General features: G+C 36.3%; 1 protein-coding gene and 1 long non-coding RNA gene across 9 annotated transcripts in view; one reads left to right on the top strand and one right to left on the bottom strand.

Moving 5' to 3' along the window:
• The window catches only part of C2BH2orf88 (chromosome 2B C2orf88 homolog), a 328,152-nt gene that overhangs the window by 26,746 nt on the left and 280,839 nt on the right, over positions 1-20,567 (bottom strand). For 6 of the 8 annotated variants that reach the window (XR_010150175.1, XR_010150174.1, XR_010150172.1 and 3 more), the window contains one exon: positions 10,780-10,904. The exons of 1 other annotated variant lie outside the window; for it this stretch is intronic. The gene's annotated coding sequence lies outside the window, so the exon portion shown is untranslated. Of the gene's footprint in view, positions 1-10,779; positions 10,905-14,727; positions 14,925-20,567 lie in introns of those variants that run through there. One more of the 8 variants, XR_010150171.1, reaches the window with a different exon arrangement.
• Positions 3,691-20,567, top strand: part of LOC104005298 (uncharacterized) — a 31,337-nt gene continuing 14,460 nt past the window's right edge. Inside the window, exon 1 of the long non-coding RNA XR_010150176.1 lies at positions 3,691-3,832. This is a non-coding gene — a long non-coding RNA (uncharacterized LOC104005298). The remainder of the gene's footprint in view (positions 3,833-20,567) is intronic.

The following is a 20,567-nucleotide window of genomic DNA, read 5'->3' as shown; positions in this document are numbered from 1 at the left end:
TTTCATGTCAGACCCTAATTAAGGTTTTAGGATACAAAGCTTTAAAAATTCAGAAGCAGAAATGGTGTATTGATTCTTTAACACTTTCTGTAACTCAAGACACCTAAAAATGTTTCTTGATGAAGAACTAGGAGTGGGTATGAAAATGATGTCTTGGCCGGATGCCGTGGCTCATGCCTGTAATCCCAGCACTTTGGGAGGCCAAGGCAGGCAGATCACGAGGTCAGGAGTTTGAGACCAGCCTGGCCAACATACTGAAACTCCATCTCTACTAAAAATACAAAAAAATTAGCCGGGTGTGGTGGCAGGCACCTGTAATCCCAGCTACTCGGGAGGCTGAGGCAGGAGAATCGCTTGAACCTGGGAGGTGGAGGTTGCAGTTAGCCGAGATCACACCATTGCACTCCAGCCCGGGTGACAGTGCGAGACTCCATGTCAAGAAAAAAAGAAAATGTCTCATACTTTGCTCCTGAAACTTTTCCTGAACTCTTTTTTACTAGTCCTAGTTGTTTCTATGCCCAAGCAGGCTTTAAAACCTTGTTGTGAACCTTAATGACACTGTGGGAAAGACCTCTTCTTGTTTACCATTTTCCCAGAATCAAATTGCAAATCATTAGATTACCTATATAGCCAAACAAGTGAAAATGTAAACCTACCAGCAGAGTTTCTGTTCTAGCCCATTCTGTGCTACTGTGACAGAATACCTAAGACAAGATAATTTATAAAGAACAGAAATGTGTTTTCTCACTGCTCTGGAGGATGGGAAGACCAAGATCATGGCACAAGCAGGTTTGGTAGGTTTTCTGGTGAGGGCTGGATCCTCCAGAGGTGGGGAACCCTAGCTAAATGCCACAAGAAGCCTCGTTTAAAGGGGTCTTAATCCCATTGACAAGGGAACAGCTCCAAAGGCCTAATCACCTCTTAAAGGCCCTACCTCTTAATCCTATCACATCGGCAACATCTGAATTTTGGAGGGAACATTCAAACCATGGCAGTTTGCCATTATAATATTTTAATATGTATCATGATACGCTTAAAAGCTCTTATGAATTAAATTTTCCAAATGGTACTGTAGACCATTGTAGTCTTACTCATTATGTCACTGAAGTGAGAAGTGATTGACATTATCTTCCTTATGTGGAAGACAAAAATCAAATAGCCCCTCCAAGCTTCTCACTCCTGAAGAAAAAATTTCTTTAGTTTTTCTCACAGAATTTCCTTTACTCACATTTGTTAGGCTGCTCTAGACCCATTCTCGTTCTCCAGGTGTAACTAAATGTCTGGCAACCCAAACTAGGGAATAGTTCCAAATAAGAGTTTAATGCAGAGCATGAGACTATTGTGGAATAGTATCTCCTGACCGTGTAATGTATAATCCAGTTCTGTTCATTATATTTACAACTATATAAGCTGTCAACTATACCATCAGTCTATTTCTTCTCACTTGTTTGGTTCTTAAAGTGGTTCTGCATTCATTTTTGTGTTGAGTTTGGTCTTTAAGTTTACTGATGTGCATCTGTCAGTAAACAAGCCTCATCTTCCTATACAAGATCTGTCAAAAGATCTTTACGCTGAACTTAAATACATTTTGAAGTCTTTAAAGCATCATTAATAGACACTATATTTCTGTGGTGTAAGTAGATTTAACAATCCCCAAAGAGGTAGACATGCCTGGAAATAAATAAGCATCTGATTTTGTTGTTGTTGTTGTCTTTTATGGTTACCTATATTTATTCTACCACCCCTACCCCCACCACCAAATTCTGAGCATCTTGAGGATAGGAACTATGTACTCTATGTAATCTATGTATCTTATGTACTTATTTCCAACACCTGACACATGGAAAGCATGAAATGTTTGTGGAGTTGAGCATGATTCTTTGCTTTGGTGCTTTATATAATTTCATCTCAGTTTAAACAGAGAAGAACATTACTGCTTGGGCCCATGAATCCAAGCTTCTATAAGTCTTCACCTACATTTATTTTGATAACCATTTTTGGCATTAAGATGGGGCCAACTTTTATTTGCTTACAAATGTGAGTATAAGACATTGTTAAAAGTCATATAAATACTGCAATAACCATTGGTCCAAAATTTGCTATTTCAAATTTCATATTATATTGTATGTTCTGTTTTTTTACTTAGGGCATATGTGACTTTCAGTATGAGTCACTTTCCATTGTTTCACTGCCTTGGGTGTTAAAAACAATCTGTCCCAATTTGATCAACATAGTTTAGCTTCTCCCTGGAATTATGGACTTTCACATATTTATTAGCTCATGATTTTTAAATTAAATATTTGACTAATATACCTTGAAAGGGGGCATAGCCACATAACTGAAGACATTAGAATATTTATCCTGAAGAAGTTAATGAGAATGAGAAGAGAAATCTGAGGGGTATTCATATGGACAAGGGACTGTATTTAATCTGCGTTGCTCTGATGGGCAGTACGAGAACCAGCAGGAAGAAGTCATGGCAGTGTTGGAAGTAAATGCTCAGTGCCACCAAGTGAAAACAGCCCTCAGGCAAAAGTTTTCTCAGCAAGGCAATTTACTTCTATAGAAGGGTGTGTTTTGCGGATGGAGCAATGGCGAGAGCACACCAGACAAGGTGGGGGAAGGGGGTCTTATTCCTAATGCAGCTAGTCCCTACTGCTATGTTTTTCCCCTATTGGCTAGGGTTGGACCACACAGTCTAAGCTAATTCTGACTGGGCTATTTTAAAGAGAGCAAAGGTAGGAGCCGGAGTGGCAGGGTGAGTAGTTTTGGTGGGAGGGATGGTTACAGAGCAGGTGACTAAGGATGACTAAGGACAGAGCAGGTGACTAAGGACAGAGCAGGTGACAGAAGCTAGGAGGGGGTTGTTTACTGAAACTAGGGGCAAGAAGACATAAAGAACAAGAAAGTCAGACTTTAAGATGGAGAACAAAGAACAGGGAAGCTGAACATACTGACATATTGGTTCTTTGGAGAGGAACTCAGAACTCACTGTACTTAACAATTTTCTCGATCTTGAATTTTAAAGGAAGTTAACAGGCTAAACTTTGAAGAGGAATTTACTGTATCCTCCAGCAGGGAGTTCTGGATTTAATTAAGAGAGGACTGTCTATTGGTTATAACTTAGAAGACGATGGTCTGGTTTGTGAAATGGTGAGCTTCCCTTTCAACCAGAAGTCAGATGATCTATTTGGGAAGCTATGAGGGAGATTTTTACAAAGAATAAAATTTCTCAAAGCCAAGATTCTATCATTTTAGGAGTTGTTTCACAACATAAATTCATGTGCACTTGGTATTTGAACTACATTCACCCCAGTACTACAGGCATTATCTTGACGTCTTACAGTGTATGCCCTCTATGAGGACAGAGTGAGTTCTGCTGTGGTCCTTGGCTAAGGAGGCAGCTTTCAATCTTTTGAACATTTTTTCTTAGAAAGCAAACCAACTGCCAAATGTTGAATGAATTGGTACTCACGAATTCCAGATAATTCAACATAAGAAACTACGTACGAATATTTTATGGTTTGTGATATTTCACTTAACTGCTAACCTCATCAGATGTAGTAGAGAATTAACTCTAACTTAGAGATAATAGTTACTATTTATTGAGCATCTACTATGTGCTGAGAACCATAACAGCCCTTCACATGCCATCTCATTTTTATTTTATTTTATTTTATTTTTTTTGAGATGGAGTCTCTCTTTGTCACCGAGGCTGGAGTGCAGTGGCATGATCACGGCTCACTGCAACGTCTGCCTCCCGGGTTCAAGTGATTCTCCTGCCTCAGCCTCTGGAGTAGCTGAGATTGCAGGTGCCCACCACCGCACCCAGGTAATTTTTTTGTAATTTTAGTTGGGACGGGGTTTCGCCATTTTGGGCAGGCTGGTTTCCAACTCCTGACCTCAGGTGATCGGCACGCCTCAGCCTCCCAAAGTGCTGGGATTCCAGGCGTGAGCCACTGCACTCGGCCATGCCATCTCATCTAATCGTCACACTAGCATTGTGAGGTATGTATAATTTCTGTTTTAAATATGAGAAAATGGAAAAAATAAGGTAACTGTTAATATGTGCTAGAACTTGAATTTGAACCAGGCCTGAGTCCAAAGCCAGTGCTCCTTCTATTATTCTATGTTGCTTTCCAACATCTCAGGTGTCCTCAGAATGGCCTGCTAAATCTGGCCCTAGTTCTGGGCAGCAAACCTCCTATCTAATTCCTAATCCCTTAATTGTTATGAGCAGTATCCATTGTAAAGGTATGGAGATTTGAAAAAATGATGGGTTGTCAACAAAACTGGTGGACTTCTGATGGTAGAATATTTGGCTTGAATAGGGTGATAAAGTATTCAGAACAATGATATTTTCTAGGTTTTCTGTGTTTCTGGACAACGATCTATACCATGGATGTTATATTTCATATTACATTGGCAATTCCAACATAGAGCCAGCCACAGAGATAAGATAGTTATAAAATAACTAAAGTATAGCTATAAGTAAACAAACTAGTAAATGCATAATAGTGGGAGAGGACAGAAAATACTGTAAAATGCAAATAACAGGAGGTCAATGAAAAGTGGGTAAGTTTGGATCTGAACCATGAGACAATCCTACCATTTAAATTGTTGAAAGAAGGGAATGAGTGCATATAGCCCATGCCAAAGAACAGGTGTGGCAATGAGCATGGAGCAGATAGAATACATATGGATGGGAAAAAAATGAGTCTATGAGAGAATAACTAGCAAGGCATGTTCAACCTGCTGGTGCCAAGCTAGGGTGATTTGTTAAGATAAGGAACAGACACCCGTTGAAAATTCTTAAATTGTAAAAATGATGTAAAAATTGTTCTTGAATAGATTTAGGGTAAATTTGGCAACTCTGAACATGTGGGTAGAGATCAGTGGCATGAACCAATCATGCCACAGAAATCCAGATGAAAAAGTATATTGACCTGGCCTACCGTAATGCCTGAGACAATAACAAAGAATTCAAAGAAAATGTTTTGTTTTCCCCAGCAAGTTATTTTCCCCCCATAAACTTAGCCTATTTGTGGGTATTCTTGCCACTAACTACCAAGATCTGAAGCTCTTAAAACTTAATGGAACCACTGTCCATTGAATTTAAGTATTTTGAGTAATATGAAATTTTTTCTGGCCAAAAAAGGAGAAATAAATATCCACCAATTATATATTTATTGAGTAGAGTTGAAGAAAAATGGAATCACGTCAGTGCTCAGTAAAGCAAGGTAAGGTTATTAGCTGAGACTGAGAGAACTAAGAATTTTAGAGAAAGGCTTGTATTTTTTTGAACTTATAAAAAAACTTTACAATGCAGATTGATTATACTTGTAGTCAGAAAAAAAGTCCAATAAAATGATTTTCATTTTGAAAAGTTGAATAGAATAGTTTTGGAGGACCTCTAAGAAAACCATGATCATTTTAAGGGGTTGTTAGGTGGGAATTAGCTACTAGTGCAGTTTTCCTACCTCTTTTGGCTTCATTTTCAGGCCTTCCTTCACCTTAAGTAAAATATTTTAAATAGTATGAGAATTGCACTGTTTGTTTTTTTTAACTTTTTTTCTATTTTACTTGCATTTTGTAATAAAGAATTGGAATTATGGTTACAAGAGGCAATTTATGGATAACCCATGCTCTATATGAAAGGAGAAAAGGTGCTTGTTGGATTGGCTTCCTAGAGGTCTTTCTGAGAACCCAAATATACTTCCTGGTTTTGAACTAAATTACCATCTCAATTTAAAGGACTAGCCACCAATTAAAGACAGTTCCTGGGAACCCATCAGATAGTTAAATTAAAATTTTATTTCCCAAGAGAGTGGTTAGCTCAGTTCCAGAGAGTTCAATTCTTGAGACATTGCTACTTTATCTGATGTAAGACTATCCAGTTTTTATGTACAAGGAAGTTCAATGTACACAGTCTCTTATCAACATTCCAGACTCCCAACCAGCCTGATCTAAGAACTGAGTGTGACTCTGCACATCTAATTTACATAAAGTGATAAGAAAATAGTGAATCTAACCTCTTTACCACAATACATCATCCCAATTTGAGATTACATGTGAACAATTAGGCTGCTGTCTCATTAAAAAAAAGCTTCATAGGAATTTCTATGGTTAATATCAGTTATCTTCTCTTTTCTAAGAGCAAAATTAAAACCCATCAATATGACATAGTCCATCTTTGGGTCCTGGTTGGGGATGGGGGATGGGAGGCAGCGGGTGAGGAGACAGAAACATAAGGAAACTAACATTGCTGGGATTGAATCCCCAACAGTAAAAACCTGAAACCATGAAAAACAGGTAATAATATATGCATATATAAAGATGAAGAAACAGTTCAGAGAGCTAAGTATGTCTCTTCCCAGTTCCAAAGTTGATGGTCCTGGCAATATGCCACTGATGGAGAAAATCTGTACCACATCTGATAATAATAAATAACTCAGGTAGGATTCAGCCTTGTAAGTCTATGATGGCCTAAGTGTTTGTGTTCCCCCCTGCTCCCAAATTCATATGTTGAAACCCTAATCCCCAATGTGATCATATTTAGAGATGGGGCCTTTGGGAAGTAATTAGGTCACGAGGGTGAAGCCCTCAGGTTGGAATTAGTGCCCCTATAAAAACAGAAACCAGACAGCCTGCTTGCCCTGGCTCCTTGACAGCCCTCACCAGAACCCAATTGTGCTGTCGCCCATGATCTCGACTTCCCATCCTGCAGAACTGGGACATAAGTTTCCATTGTTTAAGCCCACCCAACCTGTGGTATTTTTGTTACATTAGGTTGGTGCAGAAGTAATTGCTGTTTTTGCCATTACTTTTAATGGCAAAAATACATTTTAACAGCTCTTATCTTATGTTCTCATCTTCAAGGACAAACAAGTGTCTTGGCAGGCTTAATTTCAAAACAACCTGTACCAGTTTAAGGCTATTAATACTTCTCCCACAGAATCACATCTGATAAGTCTTGCCACTTAAAGCCATTTGTTCTACTCTTAAAGCATCCAGCTAATATGCTGTATCTTAAGCCCAAACCAGCTAAGCCTAATCAGTGTTACCATGTGGAGTCATGCTAACCCGAGTCCCCAAAGGCAAATGCATATTACCTCACTGAGGGAGTAGCTGATCATATTTCATAATGCTTAAACATCTTCTCCTAAAATGTGGTGGAATAGGAAATGCAAATATCCAACTTGGCTTCCCTGTTATTTGTTCATAAGAAGCCTGGCTACCTAATTCTCTAATGTCAAATTTTGGACCTTTTCTCTATCTTGTAAATCACAGCAAGTGTTAGTTACTCTGTTATCAGTGAAACTGAGAAGGTCAGGCCCTAATCTTCCGTATCTTTATCAGAGTGCCTCATGCTCTTAGTGAGATAGTCCCTCACATTCAGACCACCTCACCAGCTTGAGCTGCAGGATACAAAAGACTATACAGGAGTGCTATATGATATGGTTTGGCTGCGACCCCACCCAAATCTCATCTTGAATTCTCATGTGTTGTGGGAGGGACCCAGTGAGAGGTAACTGAAACATGGGGGCAGGTCTTTCCTGTGCTGTTCTGGTGGTAAGTATCACGAGATCTGATGGTTTTAAAAAGGGGAGTTTCCCTACCCAAGCTCTCTTTTCTCTTGTCTGCCACCATGTGAGACGTGCCTTTCACCTTTCGCTATGATTGTAAGGCCTTCCCAGTCACATGCAACTGTAAGTCCAATAAACCTCTTTCTTTTGTCAATTGTCCTGTCTTGGGTATGTCTTTATCAGCAGTGTGAAAACAAACTAATACCCTATATTTTTCTTACATTTTGGATGGTATCCTAACTTGCTGAACTTTCAATAATTCTAATAGATGATCTATAATTTAAAAATTTTCTATGTAGACAATGTTCCATCAAATAAATAATTGGTCTTTCATTTCTAGTCCTCATGTCATTCATTTTTCTTTCTTTTTTCTTTTTTTGCTGGCTATAATTGAATAGCAGTAGCAATGGCAGAATTATTTTTGTTCCTGCTTTTAAAGGGAATATTTCCATGTTTTACTACAATGTTTGTTGTAGGGCTTGGCAGTTAAGAAAATCAGATCAAGGAAGTCCCATTCTATTCCTAGTTTTCTAAGATATTTTTTATGAATGGGTGATTTTTTAACGCTTTTTTCCATCTGTAGAGATAAGCAAATGGTTTCTCTACTTTGATCTGTTAATGTGATAACTTATATAGATTTTCAAATGCTAAATCATTTATTCATTTCTAGAATAAACCAAACTTGGTTGTAATTCTTTTTAATACATTGCAGGATTTGGTTTGCATATGTATTTTCTTATTTTTGTATTATGTTCATGAGTGATATCGACCTATAGTTTTTAAACAGTTCTCCTGTATTGGTATTAATGTTATAATGGTTTTATAAAATGAGTTGGAAAGCACTCCATTTATTTTAGTCTTTGGAACAGGTTATATAAGATAGGAACAATCTGTTTTGCAAAAGTGTAGCAGACCTCAGCAAAAAAAAAAAAAAAAAAAAGTGGATTTTTTTTTTAATTCCTTCACATAGTCAAGTTTCACACTTGCTGGGTCAATTTTGGAAATCTTTATTTTTCCAGAAGATTTCCCATTTTCCCTAAGTTTTAAAGTCTATCAGCATTACATTGCTCATTTTATTCTCTCATATTTTAAATAACTGCTTTGCATATTTCTCTTTTTTACTTATAATATTAATTTCTTTGTTCACCAGTGCTTCTTCTATTATATTCCTTTGTTCTAGATTTAAGTTACTTCTGCAGTTAGTACATCATTTAGTAATCTTTCTGTCAAGATCTAAGTGGTAAACTCACTCTTTTTCTAAATACAACTTTCTTTGACATTCTTTCTGAAATATTTTAGCTGGCTAGGAATGTTCCCTTGGCTCTTTGAAGATATTATTCCATTCCTTCAATTCCTTTGTATGTAATCTTTATAGTTTCTTTAATATTCTTTCTTATATTTGGTGCTCTAAAGTTTTATGTGTAGGTATGGGTGTTTAATTATTCTGTTTGGAATTTGTTGAGTTCCTTAAATCTGAGAATTAATGTCTATCATCTAACATAAATACTGTTCAGCTATTATCTCTTTGACTATTGCCTCCCCTCATTCTCTCCTCCTGGAACTCCTCTCTGACATATGTTGGACCTTCCCATTCTACCTTCAATGTCTCTTAATTGCTCACATTTTTCCATCTCTATATCTTTGTGCTGCATATTGAATAATTTCTGTAAATTGAAAGTTCTATAAATTGTCTTCAGCTATGTCTAATTCTCAACTTAGCTCATGCTTTGGGTTAATTTTTGTTACTGTATTTTTTTTCATTTCTTGAAATTCTATTTGGTTTTAGTTTTTGTTTTGTTTTGTATTGTATTGTTTTTGAGATGGAGTCTCGTTCTGTTGTCTAAGCTGGAGTACAGTGGCAGGATCTCAGCTCACTGCAACCTCTGCCTTCCAGGTTTAAGTGATCCTCCTGACTCAGCCTCTCGAGTATCTGGGAGTACAGGCGCCCACCACCATGCCCAGCTAATTTTTGTATTTTTAGTAGAGATGGGGTTTCACCATGTTTTCCAGGCTAGTCTCGAACTCCTGACCTCAAGTGATCTACCTGCCTCAGCCTCCCAAAGTGCTGGGATTACAGGTGTGAGCCACCAGGACTGGCCTCTATTTGGTTTAAAATTTTTAAATTTAATTCTAATGCTAATAATATAATCAGGGTTCTGGTTCTTATAAGATGAAGTAAATGCTTCTGGGATTCTTTTATACTGTAAATGAGAGGAAAACTTGGGACAACCACTTTGGGAAATGTTTAGTATTATCACCTAAAGCTAATACATACCTATGATGTGACTTAGAAATGATCATTCTTAGATGTATAACCAACAAAAATCATGCACATGTACTCCAAGAGATAAGACTATCCATAGCATCTGTATTTATAGTAGCTCCCAAACTGGAAATGCCTGCTAGCATTAGAATATCTGGCAAATATTGTGCACTCAAGGAATGTAAGTTTTATTTTTATTCTTTTTTAGCCTATGAAAGTTTTTCCATATTTTGTATATTCCAAAAATCTGCCCATCTGAGAACTAATAGCATTCCTCTAAAATATCAGATTAAATATATTTGAAAATGACTAAATAAAATAATTCTTAACTGAAGCATTATTAAAAATTTATGGTAGATTGAATCACTGAAAAAAATTTATTTTCAAGTACCAATATTCTAAATAAATTATAAATAATTTTTATTTGCCTTTAATTAATTAATTTACTTATTTATTTATTTGAGACAGAGTCTGGCTCTGTTGCCCAGGCTGGAGTACAGTGATGCAATCATAGTTCACTGCAGCCTCCACCCCACGGCTCAAGCAATCCTCCCACCTCAGCCACCCCAGTAGCTGGGACCACAGTGCCACCACGCATGCCTAATTTTTTGTATTTTTAATAGAGACAGGGTTTCACCATGTTTCCCGGGCTGGTCTCAAATTTCTGAGCTCAAGTGATCCGCCCACCTCAGCTTCTCAAAGTGCTGGGATAACAGGCATGAGCCAACACATCTGACCGATTTGCCTTTAAGAGGCATACTTTTATCATACTGTAATAAAGCCTTTTCTTCCTATTGAATTGCAGGACTAAGTTTTTCAAATAGATATCTTGTAAGGAGATGAAACAATTTTTAAATGTATTTTTTCACTATAAATCACCAATTAACCTATTCTGTCTCATAGTTAAAAGTAAGAAAACCCTGAAGTTACCAGGTTCACTAAACTGTCTCCACCAGTCGGTCTCATTCAGTAGCTGTGAGCCCAATATATGGTTTCCGTGTAGATCACAGTGCCTTACTTTTCAGTGCTTCTCATGCTCCCTTTCTAAATGAAGGCTGAAAAAGATTTAATAGATGCAATCTTAATACTAAAATAACTGGTTTAAAAACTTATACAATGCAAACATATGAGCACATGGAACTTAGTATAATGTTATTGGTTAAAATTCATGCATATTCTTTCTGGAAAATGGGGAAATGGGTCATTGAGCTCGTAACAAAGGGCCTAGTTATACTAAGTCATTGATTTAGATCTTTCCCCTATCTTCCTATTACATTTTATGTATGTATCCATAACAATAAATAATTATAATAAATTGTTTGCATTTAGTATCCTCACTCAAATGGCAGAAATGATGTCTTCTAAGTAATTCCAATTCCTAGTTGAGTGCCTGGTAATCAGTGGGAACTCAAGATATGTCTGTTAAATAGATGAAAACTAAAGGAAGTTATAAATATTTTAGGAAGTACTATGAATTTCAGGCTAAGACCTCAGATTTGTAAATCACAGGGCAAGACTCAGTTTTATAGGACTTGATATCTCCTGGATGACCTAATAAAAATCTAATTTCTAAAACTATAAAGTTAAGAAACACATCGGTTGCATAATGTTTACATCAAGATGATCCAATAATCTGGCAAGGTCAATCCTGAAACAGGCTTACTCATATTTAATATAATGCACTCCACTTGCTTTTTAACAGTATTTGCTTATATAAGAACTTTTATTCTTTTCTTTTGGGTGGAATATGAAAAATAGATTTGCTCTCAAATATCTAGACAAATATATAATTTCTCAGCTTTAAATTTACCTTCATTTTTTTTCCAGGCAAGAAATATTCTCATTAAAATCTCTCCTAAAAAAAATTGCTTCCATGTGCTCAAAGTCTTAAATAAGAAAACTCCAAAGGAATCCTCTGATATGTCCATCGGAGCTTAAGTTTGAATTGTATTTATTATTGTTAAACCTTACATAAGGCTCTTAAATAAGCAGCTTACTATTTTCCTGGTATTTTATTAAGTAAACATGGGAATATTATCATTTCAGTTTTACTGATGGAGAACACAAAAGAAATAAATCCTTATTGCCTTACCTCAATAGTCATAAATGTAGTAGCAGAGATTACAGTAGAATTTGCTTCTCTCTTTTGTGAGAAGCATGGTATTGTTTTTGTGGCACTATTAGCAATTATACTTTTTTTCCAAAGCTTATTTTCATTGACTTTTAATTACAAGCTTCTCTTTTGTATATATTCAACATTATTTTGGGCCTTGTTTTCCTTCAAAAGATTTTAACTCTGTTTTTCCCCAACTTAGACTACTATTACCTAGAGTGGCTGGGGAGCAGAATATTCTGCTTAAACAGAAAGTTATAAAATTAATATGTGTATAAGCCATTTAAAATATTACTGTATTACAATTTTTAAATTACTCATATTTACAAAGATAATAACTTCTCTATTTCCTATAAGCTATCCTAATTAATCTTGCTTATGAACCTTCTACTCTACTAGATAGTCATAAAGAAGGTAAGGGTAAAATTATGAGAAGAAAACACGTTTGCTCACATAATCATCTTAATCCAGAGGTATTCTCTGGATTTAAATGTCATGTCCTTTGCACCAGAAAGGAGCATCCTAGGTCACAATTACTTTGAGGAAACTTGATTAATACAGATGTCGATTATAAACTAGGTGAAATGTCTACCAAAAATAAACACCTTGATTTTGGGATAGTTGATCTGAAGCCATGTTCTTTTTTCTGGCAGTGATTAGAGAATAGAACAAGTAGTCTCTAAGTCACTCCTAGTTCCAGATAATAAACTCATATCATCTGAATATGGGTCTTTTCTTTTTCGTGGCTGAGAGGGAAAAAAATGAATGCAACTTGTTTATCCAAAAGTAAGTCCAGAACACATTCCTATTTAATGAACTGGCAAATATTTTCTGATCCAACAAGAGAATACTTCTACTCCTCAGTTCCTGCTTCTGCATAAGCGTCTGTAACAGGGGGATCAATACTGAGCTACTGCATTTTGTCTTATAACTGATTTCTAAGCCAGGAGTCAAAGGCTGTCGAAAGGTCAACAAAAATAAAAAAGAAGGATATTTTGTGTTGAGTCTAAGAGATCTCTCTATAAGATGACATGACAATAGTAAATAATGGAATGGTTATACCTAGAGTCTACTTACTTGCTACTTGTTTAGAATGTGGGCCTGAGAAGCTGGGATGTGCTGTTTATGGAAAATAAATTTGGTATGATTTTAGATGCCTATTAATAGGTATGCTACTTGATAGGGTAAAGAAATGCCTTTTAAAAGCTGGTATAAACTACATTCTGAGTTCAGGCCTACTGGACCATCCATGTAGGACTGATTAAGGCAAATAAAGTGACAAATTAATATGTCACTGCAGGAAATGACATATTGGTAATTTCTGGAGGCAAGAATTTCCTAGCATGAGGTCTCTCTTCAAGCACCAGCACAAAGACCTTACTGCAATTCATGGAAGCCTTTTTCCACTATGTATATTTTAGAAAAAAAAGTTTAATTTAATGATGTCTAATAATCCAGAGAACTGTGTTGAAACTCTGGTTTTGGCCCTAAAAAATTGGGGAGCTTTAAAAAATATTCCAGTCTCTTAGAGACAATTTGCTTATCTATAAATCAAGGATTTTCTAATGAATCATCTAAGACCAAATATAAAGTTACACTTAGCGTTCTTCATCTGTAAGTACTCGATTAGATTTCATTTAAAGCAAGTATGACTAGACTTTCATGTAAATGTAAATAAGAAAATGTCACTTACTTTATGAATTAAAAGTTACTTATCCATGCAATTCTTATACTTTATCTGTCTTGGAATCTTTCAAACATTTATTATCCCTCATACTGAAATCCTTTTATAGTTAATATTTAGTATCTGTCTTTAATTTTTCAAAGTTTCTTCTTTTTTTTTAAAAAAAATCACAGATTGAGAAAGAGAGCTAATTACTTAAAACATTTTGCCTTAACATCACTTTCCTGAATCAGTGTAGGTCAAAAGTCTAGTCATACTTTCATTAAATGGGAAAGAATTATATCCCAATATTCCAATTTGTTTCCCATTCCAAAAGCTAAAACATGAGTTTCATTTAGTCATGTTTTATAAACCTCATGGGAGAAAATAAATTTTAAAGTCTACCCTTTTAGCACAGATAAGCTATGCAATTTTCATAAGAACAATAAACAAAAGGCCAAGAGACTAATATTTGGGTTTGGCATTTTGAGGTAGGGATCACTAAAGAGAAACATGGACGAATATTACTATGACCATGGTTAAAAAAAAAAATCTTATTCTAAGCCTAGTGCCATCCAGACAGGTAGGAAAATTAGATAGGAGTAGAGTTTGGGGATATTAGAACAATGTCCAATAGCAGCCCATAAAATGACCATGTTATTTACCTATTCTGAGACCATTAAATATGTAGTTGTTTGCAAAGCAACTTAATTTAAGAAATAGAAAGAAAAGATCAAAATAACCTAAGATTGAAAGTCACATCAAAACTAGATCCATGAAAACCTCAGCTAGGTCCTGATTGTCCCTCTTAAAATGCTCATAACTTATATCTTCAAAAATGAACTTCCCCTGCCTGTATCTAAAGAAATGTTTCAACTCTACACTGAAATACTAAAAGAAAGTATTTGGTAATGTTTTATTGGCAATGACATTTTAAACTCATAAAATTGCTTTCAATTTGGCATTGGCAAATTCTAGTTCATAATAGCTTAATGTTTTCAGATACAAAGACAGCAGTTTCAAAAGTTAAAAGAACAGAAATTTAGAAAGGGCCAACAATGGCTCTTAAGAATGGATTGTTGCAACTTGTCTTTTCACATACTTTCTTCATTGGCTTCCATGTATGCCAAAAGACTGGTTTTGTGAGTCGATGAATTCAGCCTTTTTTCTTAAAGTGATCTCTCAGAGATCACAGAGCTACTGGCAAGCTCTGTTAGTTTACATCATGTTGGCTAGAAGAATGTGGTTACGAAGCAGTCATCAGCCAAGGACCTTAGGGACGAGAGAACTTGGAACACTGAGCTTCACAAAACAAAGGGAGCTCAAAGAAATGAGTCTCACTCACAGCCAAGTATGACAGAACCACAACATTCTAGCAGTCCGCATCCCAAGTTGAAGTAGGGCACGTCCTGAATTCAGGGAAGAAAACCAAAAATCCCCAGAAATTGAGTCTAAAGAGTTTAACTCATAACCAGAGAGTAGATGTTTTATATTCACAAAATAATCATTGTAAGTGATTATATAGACGGTGAGAATACAAAGGCTCAGCACAACAGTACTCATCAACCCAGAATTCAAGTGAGCCTCCTGGGAGGGAGACTTTGCCCTTCTGCTCCACCACTGTCACCATGCCCATATAACAAATACTGGAGGCAGGTCCAAGTGCCTGGGACCCTTAGGCAGTTATGGCACCAATATAATTTGTACCTAGTTGGGTGGAGGCCAATCGCTACTAATCATAACTTTCCTTTACAGGGAGAAAGGCAAGTGCCTAATCCCAGCTCAGACCTCCTACGTTGTCTAGTTCCCTACGCCCTTCTGTATTTTCTCAGTTTTGGTGACTCCCACAATTATCCTGCATCACAGCCCCTTCCACTGCAGCCTTTGGAATCCCAATCCCTTGCTAATCAACTTCCTGCATCCTCATCCTGTCTTAGAAGTCTCTTCACCTCCAGGCCCTACAGGAATCCTGGGCCTCCCCTGAGGATAGCCCTTCTCCTGCAGCCTTCTCTCCAAATGGATAGCAACAGAAATTCTCCTGCCCACTCCCAACTCCAAACAGGGATGTTTCCCCTGCTTCTGTGAGGCTTCTGCCCTGTGATCATATCTGTTCTGCCTCATCACTTTTAGATCTGCCTCTTATGCATGCTCTGCCATTCAGGGAGAACTTTGGGACCTGGGTCCACTATTTCTCTGCACCACAAAGTCTGCATAATGCCAAGATGATGATAGCCAGGGAGAACAGAATCAAAAAAGAAAAAAATCTCTTAAATGATAACGTGATACTATGAATCCCCTCAGGAATTTACAATTTAATCAATATCATTAAAAGTAATGTAAGTACAGCTTGTTTATGGCAAAATTCATTTAAAGTATATAAATATTTACATAGAATCTATATACAAATTCTTACCATTTCCTATTCAATAGGTGAAACACACTGTTAAATTTACTTCAAATTTGTTAAAGTGAGAAATACGTCACCAATTTTTTAAATGAAACTGCTTGTTTGAGAGGTCTGCATACACTAAAATGTAGATTGAATTTTACTTCTGCTAAAAACACCCTGCTTTTGTAGCAGGACAAGCCGCAGACAAAACCTCTCAGACAGTGAGTTGTAGAAGGAAGGGCTTTATTCAGCTGGGAGCATTGGCAAGCTACTGCCTTAAAATCCGAGCTCCCCGAGTGCACAATTTCTGTCCCTTTTAAGGGCTCACAACACTAAAGATTTTACCTAAAAGGGTCGTGATTGATTTGAGCAAGCAAGGGGTACGTGACAGGGGCTGCATGCACCAGTGGTCATAGAGAAACAGAACTGGGCAGGGAGTTTCACAATGTTCTTCTATACAATACCTGGAATCTACGAATAACATCGGTTTCTAAGTCATGAGTTGATTTTTAACTGCTAGGTTTAGGCCAGGCAGGCCCAGGTCCGATTTTGGGCCTGGCGCCGGGCTGCCTGTCTGTGATTTCACTTCCTTGTTTTTTTCTTAAAACAGGTACTGAGTATAAAACAATATGAGAGGGTCTCTCTCTTCCCTCACTTTCAAGACCTGATGTTTGGAGCATTACATTTTAAGTCTTATATGTAATAACTAAACCTTTTCTTGTTAGCATTAATTTGTTTTAAGTTCTAGAGACATGTGAGACATAGTCTTGAGGTGAATTTATAAAATTATCATTATTATGTCTCCATTAATGTAAATTTTTCCCACAATGGATATAGTCTCCCCTTCCCTCAATTATCTGTGCTCATTTAAAAAAATAGTTAAGTAATTAAAAACAAAGGTAAAAATAAAAATCATATAAAATCTATCCCCCATCAGATAATCATGAAAGGTGGTCATTCCTTTATACATAGCTTTATGAAATTATATCCATAATTTTTTTTACCATGAATAGTAAATGTAGTTCTTCCAAAAGTTAAAATGTTAACAACCTAATATTTAACCTTCTTTTCTGGAGTAGAAACCTATTCTAGATATATAGCATCCTGTGATGTGTGTGTGTGTGTGTGTGTGTGTGTGTGTGTGTGTGTACAAGTTTAGGGAGTCATTTGTTTTATAATACTGTGATCTTATTTTATATACTTCTCTGTATTAAGATTTTCATACTGATGAACAATATATTTCAAAATGTCTCCAAATCTACTGGCATAAAGAGAAAATAGAGAGATTTTGAATGTAGTTCTGTGAGGCCTTGGGTACGTTTTTAAAAACTCTCTGTGCTTCAGTTTCCTACCCTGTAAAATTATTACCACCTACCACGTAAGGTTGTGGTGAGGATCAAAAGAGGGCCTAGCTCAAGGGAAGTCCTTAATAAGAACCGAATTGATTTCTTTTAATGGTTGTATGATACTAATGATATGAGTATGCTGTAATACAGTATATTGAGCCATTTGTCTACTGAGGGGCACTCATTCTGTCTCCAGTCTTCCATTAGTACAAACAATGATGCAATAAACATAAATGTGTGTATGCCTTACCTAGTAGTGATTTTATTTCCATGGGATAGATTCCTATGATGGGATAGGTAAATGTATTTTTAATTACAATGGATAATACCAGATTACATTTTTGAAAGACTGAAACAATGAACATTTCCACATATATGAGAGTACTCTTCTCCCCAAACCTTTTCAGCAGCAATTTTCACTGTCAATTTTTGCTAGTCTAATGGCTATGACATGATATATTTTTGTTATTTTATTTGCATTTCCCTAACTCCCAGCAAGGCTGAGCATGATTTCATGTTTATTGGCCATTTGGATTCCCTTTTCTGCAAATCTAATTTGCCCGTTGTTTCTTTTTGGTTATTTATGTTTTATTCATTTGTAAGCACTTTAGTATAGTCCAAATCTTCTCTATCATGTGTTTCAAATAAATAATTTCCCCTAATTTATCATTCCCTTTTTAAAATTTTTTCAATAAAGCATAGCATTCATTTTCTTTTGATTTAAATTTAATCGTCTGTCACACAGATTTGGAAATTACGTGTGTCTTGTCCTTTATAACTTCTAGGGCCTATCTTGGTTAATCAACAATTTGAAGGATGTTTGTATGTATATAAAATCTATTATTTCTTTTTTCTTTAATCAATCTGGAACTTATCTCAATATATTAATACTTTTTTTCCAGATTAATAGGATGTTGGATCAGCACCATTTTAAAAATAACCTATCTTTTCTCCTTTTAACTGAAATACCATTTTTATTAAATATCAAATATCCACATGTACTGGGTCTACTTCTGAGCCCTCTATTCTATTATTCTGACTTATCTTTTTTTAAGCCAAAACCAAAGCCTATAAGGAGGTCACAATATGCTCCAATCTAGTGAGGCAGGTCACTCCTCACCAGTTTTCCTTTTTACATTAATTATTCCGTATAGCCTTTAAGATCACTTCATCCAATTCCCCAAAACCCTATGCAAATTTAAATTAGAATTGTATTACATTTACTTGATTTGGGGGAGCATTCATGTTTTTATACTAAGTATACCTAAAAATTTATTATTTAATGTCCTTATGTATCATTCTATTATTTTTCAGGAGGTCCTTTAAAGTTTTTTTCCTCTTTTATAGCTTGTTGCTAGCACAGAGAAAAATATTTTTAATCTATCCACCTTAGATTAATTTCAACCTTAGTATTCCAATGACTATTCTAAAGCTCCTCATTGTTCAAGCTACTCTCTTTCTCACTAGACATTCTTACTTCCTACTTCATTAAAAAAATTGAAGTTATTAGCTTTCCAGACTCCTGTCTGCACAATCACCTGTTCATATCAGTTCTTAATACCTTTTCCTCCAGTCTTAAAAGATGAAGTTTGCTTCCTCCTGTTCCAGTCCAGGCTGCATTGATCCCACCCCATTCAGCTTCCTCTAGGACCTTACCCTCTTCTAGTCTAATCTAATAGTTATTCTATTCATTACATTGTATTAATTTTGCCCCCTTCTTTTTTTCACCTACCACCTCTGCTTCCTATTTTCTTTTTCTTGTCTATACTTTGCACTTTATTAAATTCTTTCTTCCTGTGGAGAGGCTCCTTTAATGATATCTTGGCCAGATTCTGTAGCCATTCAGCCATTTTCAACCATCAGAAATACTTTATTCTGTTGTTAGTTCTTCTCCTACCCTCCCTTAACTTAGGCAAAAGCTGTGGTTCTATCAGCTTAGAGTGAGAATGAAGGGCAAGGGTCTGGTTCCCAGATACCTCCTTACTCTGTTGTAGCTCTTCTGTAATTGGGGCAAAAGAGGGGAAGGGAGGAGAGAAAATGTCCCCCTCCTTGACTGGAGAAAGTTGGAGCCCTCTATGTTGGCTGTCCCTGCTTCTGTGGCTAACACCGAATAGCCATCCATGTACTCTGAGGAGCACAAGTTCAAATGCTGGCTTTCTCTTCCAGTGCATGTATGGTTCTTAAGTAAGCCTTAGAAAAGCAGTGGGAGTGTCTGCCAACTGCACATTTCACTCAAGTAGGAGACCTGCCTCCAAACACAGATCTCTTCTACACTCCCCAGTTAGCTCTTACACAGGCAGTCCACCTCACAGCCTGCAGTAGGTCCGTTCCCTACCCAAATGGCCACAGTATTGTGTAACTTCTCCCTAAGAGTGAAGTTTATTTCTACTCTTTGAATCTAGACTGCCAGGTAACTTGCTTTGGCCAGTGGAACATAGTTATATGTGAATTTTGGGGTTTGTGTGCATGAAATAAGTCATATACTTCTATCATAAAGCAAAATGTAGCCCTGTCTTGTATACAAGAGACACTTCTAAGACAATGCAACTCAATTAAGATAACAGTATGAGCAAATATGAACTAAAAGAAAGCACAGGCAGTGATTTTAATCAGTAAATATAGAACTCACACCCAAAAGCGATTTATAAAGACTTTTAAAAAATGCTAAGTATGAGAATTCACAAGGAAGATTAGTTATGAATATCTGTGTACCAAACAACTTAGCAATTACTTGCATGAAGTCAAAGCTATAGAATATACAAGGAGAAACAAATACACTAAAAATAAGACAGATTAATTCACTTTCCAAACTAAAATACAGCAAATGATTAAAAAAATATGAAATGAAAAGAATAACAGAAACAAAAGGGATTATGAAGCTGCTTTGCACAACTCTGTGCAAATAAATTTGAAAACTCAGAAGATGAAACAAATGATTTTTTCAGGAAAACTAAATCATTCAAAAGTCACCCCAGCAGACTCAGAAATTCCACAGGGGTCAATTACTATAGAAATTAGTAGATTATAGAAGCATAAGCATAATTAAAAATATCAAGGTTAAATGCTGTAAGATAATACTGAAATTTTGCGTTGAAATAGAGGGAAATCCTAAAGAAGAGGTTGCAAAATAGCTTAATTATTGCTTACATATGTTGCAAATATCTCCTCAACCCCCAAATGTACCCATCTCGTCTCACAGAGGAATCT

Source organism: Pan troglodytes, chromosome 13 (assembly GCF_028858775.2).
Source record: "Pan troglodytes isolate AG18354 chromosome 13, NHGRI_mPanTro3-v2.0_pri, whole genome shotgun sequence".
Lineage (NCBI taxonomy): Eukaryota > Metazoa > Chordata > Mammalia > Primates > Hominidae > Pan > Pan troglodytes.
This window is presented reverse-complemented; position numbering and strand designations above follow the sequence as displayed.